Genomic DNA, 6,338 nt, shown 5'->3' on the forward strand with positions numbered 1-6,338 from the left:
TGTGTTTCAGTGTGAAAGCAAAAGCACTTTATTTTTGCCTTCCGGAAGTAGATGCAATTAGGAATCATTGGTTAAGATGTATTTACAACAGAACAGCACAACCCAGATGTTCGAATTTGTGCAACGCATTTTATGGACGACAGTTTTTTGAACCTAGAAGAGTACAAGGCTGGCTGTGCTCAAAGGCTATTTATAAAAAAATAAATTTAAAAAAAAGGGTCAAATCCGACTTTGCTATGACAATCTGGTGCTTCTGAATCAGCGACTGTAAGTATGTTTTGTTATTAGTTTAAGTATTTGCTATTGACTGTTCAAATGCGGAGTTTGTTTCCCTTTTGGGGTAGGGGCGTGTTTGTTTTGGTGATTTCAAATATCAACATTGGCTACCAGAAATCACTTACTCTGCCTTTAACCGCGGCTTGTTACTGCATCATCACTGTGTCTGTCACGCGACTCTGTTGCCCTTTCGGGCTTGAACTGATGGTAAAACTAACGACATTATTAACTGTCTTAATATTTACTTTGAAAGCTGACGCTCGCGATTATGGTAAGGGGCGTTACATTTCCGACGCGTGCTTGTGGTGTTCGGCCAATCACAATGCACTGGGTCAGCTGGCCAATCAGAGCAGACTGCGCTTGTCAAAGGATGGGGCTTTGTTGAAAACGACGTGTTTGAGAGAAGCGGGGCATAGAGGACCTACAATAATGTACAGTATTTGAAAAATAATGTGTTTTTTGAACATTAAAGCATGTCAACATATTCTGTTATACCAAATACACAAAATAACGATCTTTAAAATAGCATCATATGACCCCTTTAAGAGTGAGGAGTTCGGGAGGAGGAGGGATGCCAGAAAACTGTCGTGGGACAGAGGTAAGTTGGCTGTATATATATACATATTGTGCTAGTTAAGATGATTAACTAAATGAGCTCCACCTGTGCCATTTTATCATGACCTGGAGGCAAAAGCCAGTGTGGGACAAGACAGCTCTTCTAATGTACGCAGTCAGCAGCAGAAAACCCGTCACCAGCAGGTCACTAAAATGTTGTGTAAGTAGGCCAGCTGGCCAATAATTGAATTCTCATGTATGACGGTACCACGGCTGTGTTAAAGGGATAGTTACCCCATGACTTACTCACCCTCAAGCCATCCTAGGGGTGTATGAGTTTCTGCTTTCAAACTAATACAATCAGAGTTATTTTTAAAAATGTCCTGGCTCTTTCAAGCTTTATAATGTCAGTGAATGGGGGTCAAGATATTGAAGCCCAAAAAAGTGCATCCATTCATCATAAAAAGTGTTCCACATGACTCCAGGGGATTAATAAAGGCCTTCTGAAGAGAAACGATACTTTTGTGTAAGAAAATTATCTATATTTAAATCTTTATCAACCTTAATCTCTAGCTTCCGCTAACTGTTCCGCTAACTCGCGTTCACTAGAGAGTGGCGTTCCAGCGGATGATGTAGGATGTAGGAGAAGCGTAAGCTCCGCTCAGAAGTGACGAACGTGGAAGCGCAGAGGAGAGCAAAACAAAACACAGGTCACAAATTAGAAATACAAAATGAGGATTTGTAAAATAAAATGTCAGAGGATTTTGATATAAGCCAAGAGGAAACTGGTTTTCTTTTGCTGTAAACAAAACTTGGTTCTCACGAGACTAGCATATTCTCTCCGGAGCTTACGCTACGCCATCCACTGGAACGACACTCTCTCGTGAACGCGAGTACATGAAAAATGTAAAGAGTTTAGAGTTTGAAGTTGAAAATTTTAGGCTACTAATACAATTCTCAAAAAAATACAAAATTTTTCAAAACAGAGTGCACAAAAACATTTCTCTGAAGAATTGTCAAGTCACCTTTATTTATATAGCGCTTTATACAATACAGATTGTGTCAAAGCAGCTTTATGGTGTTAAATGGGAAAATAGTGTGTCGATAATACAAACAAAATTCAGTTCTGCTGTAAAGCAGCTCTAAAATGAGTACTGTAAGGTCCACCCAATTGGCCCAACGACGGTATCCAATGGTCTTTTCGGTGAGCAAAGTAATTTAATTTCTATTAAATTCTAATCTGACTCCATTTTATTATGACCTCCAATTTAGGTTGAAATGTCAATTGAGTATTGGTTGTTTGAATAATAATTTTCTAGGCATTTGTTTATCCTATTTAACTCCTATTTTGATTGTACTCTTCATTCGGTTTCTCATGTCGCTCAGAGATCTTGCACCGGCCAGTCTTGGTTATTAGACAGAGGTAATTGACTAATACTTTAGATGGCCGCTCCTATGCTTGCTCGTTCTAAATGTACTTTTGTTTAGTCCCCATAGATCTGTACATACTTGAATAAAGCAACATTATCTCTAGTCAGAGGTCACAACTACTACTAAGATATAAGCCAACCAACATTACTTTCTCTGATAGTAGCATTGGTTTGGTCATACCATGATTTCCCTTAGCTAGAGTAACATTACATTAAACAGAGGTTCGGCTCACACTTTTTAGGTTGGTCGAACAACATCCAGTTGACCTAAATGGAAATTCCCTTTTAGGGTTAGGGTTAGAATTGCCCTTACAGTCTAAGTACACTTGAACTAATACCAAGTGTTAGTACACTTGAACTAATACCAAGTGTTAGCCGGATCTCTAAAGATCCAGTTGGTGTGCCCTATGCTCCATCTCAACTGGATTTTAGTCCGTTACTAACCTGACGCAGAAATGTGGTAACAAGGATACAAAGTAATCTACTAGAGTCAATAATTTCAGAGTAAACGGAATCAATTCAAATGTAACAATTTATTATTAGTCAGATAGTCAATTCAGAGACAATCAACACAAGACATAAAATTCTCACCTGACCTTACCTGGCCTTAGAAAAATACATAGTATGGAGTGTATAGATACTGCAGGGCTCATCTGGCTACAGAAGTGCCCCGATCTTCTTGCAACATTTCCTTAAGTACTCAGACAAAGACAAACATCCCCCAAATGGAGACAAGAACCAACAATTGGAATTTGCATTGATCAAGTCCTAGACATGGAGAGTTTCAACCTTTTGGGAACAGATGGTAATTTGCCTGAAAGACACTGGGAAATGACACACCCTCTACAGTGAGCAAAATATCTCTAAACTCTTAGGATCTGTATTACCTTTTAGTGTACTTGTAAGATTGAGACCATTGTACCAGTCACACTGAGACATTTCAAATGATAACAAACATGACTATGAATATCACTTGCATTAATGTAGAACATTATATTTTGCCATTGGCCATTCTGAGTGAGCTGAGTGAAGGGAAGGAAGTGGGGGAAAACAACAAATGTATAGGTGAGAAGGAAGCTTTCCCGCATCTTCTCTCTGTGAGATGTGGAAACAGATGCCTGTATGTTAATACACTGTGTGTATTGTCCATATCTTAGAAGATCAAAGTGTCTGAGGTTCTTACAGGACAATAGTAAACAGTAAATATTTCAGTTAAAGTCAGTTCTTCATTGATTCAGTGGTCATCATCCAGCTCAGTTCAGTTCTCTTCCAATAATGTCTGTGCAATCAAGTCAACAATATTGCCAAATATTAAGTGTCCCCAACTAAGCAAGCAAAGGTGACAGTGGCAAGGAACCAAAACTCCATCGGTGACAGAAATGGAGAAAAAAACCTTGGGAGAATCCAGGCTCAGTTCTCCTCTGGCCAGACGAACCATCATGGTGTGGTTTATCATGGTCTTCGCTGAGGATTTGTGCCAATGGCCGTCTAGTTGATGAGGTCTTCACAGGGGATCTGTCTCTGGGGCTCATCTAGTTGTCATGGTCTCTACTGACATTCTGGGCTGTAGAGGTCGTCTCTAGGTGCTGATCCACCATTTACGGTCCGGATGGCTACGGTGACCTTGGAATAAGAATGAGACAGACTAATATTAGTGTAGATTCCATTCTTCTTACGATGTTTCCTTCTCTGTTTCTGCCTGATTGGCATCCCGTGGTAACTAGGAATTACACAAGCTTCAATCTGGATTCAGCCCTTGCAAAGAGCTGAGATGACCGAACACCTGAGAAGAGATGATGCCAACCCCTCAGAGGACCTCAGATGATGCCAACCCTCAGACAACATACAAAACTACCAAATTTTGCTATAAGTTTGATCGCAACATATAATCATTGCTGTTAATAGTGTTCACCGTCTGTTTGATTACATGACATTAACTAACTGCTTGATTTTTACCGTACATTTCTGCCAAATGGACATCAACTTGAGATAGTCACCACTGATAAGCTACTAAATATATTGTAGAAACTTTAATTTTCTGTAAAGCTGCTTTGCAACGAGTTGCATCGTGAAAAGCGCTATAAAAATAAACTTGAATTGAATTGAATTGAATAACAACTACATTGGGTGCTATTGATATTGGTATTGTTATTGAACCCCTTTAGAATGAGATGCAGACATTTTGGGACTTATTTCATGGGACACTTCAAACATTACAATTACACCACTTTTTCTTTACATATTTAAAAACTGTCAAAGTAAATAACTTACCACAGTTCGACCACATGATAGAAGAACGCAAAATGTCCATTAAATAGTTCCGCGGTGGTGCTTCTGCTTGAGCGTGCTCTTTGCATACGCCTAAAATGATATGATAGCCAAACTGGCTAACTAGCTTAACTCACATGTCCCGATCCCATCCCAACCTTGTACAGTATATTTTGTAAATATTAAATCAGTGTCCAACATAATGTACATCCAGTTGGTCTTTAACAGTAAATAAATCCCTTCAGAATGAGACAGTTAAAAGTTAATTTTGCGGCTCGTTTCAAATGGTTTCTTTTGTTTTAATTACCACCTGACAACACTTTGCCATTGCCGTAATTACCCTTACATATTTATAGACTGTTAAAGTAAATAACTTAACTGCCATTCGACAACATGGAAGAAGAACGCAAAAGTCCTTTGAAAATGCCCACGGTGGCACAAGTGCTCGTGCCCGTGTTCTGTGCGTGCACCTGCCTGCTATCCTCTATAACACATGCGCAACGGAGCCACATTTTTGACCTTTTCGCTGAGCACAAATAATTAAGTTCAGGTTACTTAACTGCAATGCTTTAAGCAACAGGTGCATAACGAAAAGTAATAAAAACTCAGTCATAATGAGTAATGTCAACAGAGCAGAAACAAATAAGATGAACGTATTTTACAAAGTTAACAGTGCATCATCTTTTACAATGTCAGATATGTCAAAAATGGTTATATTGTGGAGAATATTCTTTTCTGTCGGTCTCTTCCAGAGCACACAACTGGCGAGGCATTGTTTGAAGTTCTGGATGGGTATATACGGGATGCAGGCATGTCACGGGATAAATGTGTTGGGATATGCATGGATGGGGCCCATTCAATAACTAGGAGGAAGTTAACAGTGCATCATCTTTTACAATGTCAGATATGTCAAAAATGGTTATATTGTGGAGAATATTATTTTCTGTCGGTGGTCTCTTCCAGAGCACACAACTGGCGAGGCATTGTTTGAAGTTCTGGATGGGTATATACGGGATGCAGGCATGTCACGGGATAAATGTGTTGGGATATGCATGGATGGGGCCCATTCAATGACTAGGAGGGTTAGCAGTCTGGTTACTCGTGTCCAGAATTTAGCCAAGTGGACCCACTGTATGACTCATCGCGAATCTCTCGCATCAAAGCAAATGCCTGAGTCTCTTGAGACTGTTTTAATGCAGGCAGTGCAAATTGTCAATTTCATTAAAGCACGGTGATTAAATGCTCCCTTGTTTTCCTTGCTTTGTCAGGAAATGGGAGCTGAACATGAGCAGAATACATGAATACTTTGTCAGAGGATACTTGAATACTTCATCAGAGAATTCTTTGTCAGAGGTGAATATGTTTCTTGTTGATATTAAGGGCCCTATCATACACCCGGTGCAATGCGGCGCAAGGCGCGGCGCAAGTGTTTTTGCTAGTTTCAGCCCGACGCAGTTCTAATTTTCCCATCCTGTGCCGTGTTGTTTAAATAGCAAATGCATTTGCGCCCATTTGTGCGCCCATGGACGTGCTGGTCTAAAAAAGAGGTGTGTTCAGGTGCATTGTTGGCGCGTTGCTATTTTGAGGAACTGAAAATAGACTGCGCCATAGACCAACTTAAACCTGGTCTAAAGTCTGGCGCAATAATTTTTCTTTGTTATTTGAAGAGCGCGTTAGTAATATGCGCCTATAGGCGGGTGCACAACGCGCGTACACTTTGCTTATTACACACACAGAGGGATGCGCAGCAGCACACAAACATTCTTAAAAATGAAAAATTACATTCCGCCATGTAAATAGCGAACCCGC

The 6,338-nt window shown here is 40.0% G+C and overlaps 1 protein-coding gene across 1 annotated transcript in view; it reads left to right on the plus strand.

Moving 5' to 3' along the window:
• The first annotated feature begins 1,015 nt into the window (after window positions 1-1,015).
• LOC107744193 (neuromedin-U receptor 1-like) overlaps window positions 1,016-6,338 on the plus strand; it is a 19,218-nt gene continuing 13,895 nt past the window's right edge. The window contains exon 1 of the mRNA XM_016557715.1: window positions 1,016-1,051. The gene's annotated coding sequence lies outside the window, so the exon portion shown is untranslated. The remainder of the gene's footprint in view (window positions 1,052-6,338) is intronic.

Source organism: Sinocyclocheilus rhinocerous, unplaced genomic scaffold, assembly GCF_001515625.1.
Source record: "Sinocyclocheilus rhinocerous isolate Xijiao unplaced genomic scaffold, SAMN03320098_v1.1 scaffold2302, whole genome shotgun sequence".
Taxonomy (NCBI): Eukaryota; Metazoa; Chordata; class Actinopteri; order Cypriniformes; family Cyprinidae; genus Sinocyclocheilus; species Sinocyclocheilus rhinocerous.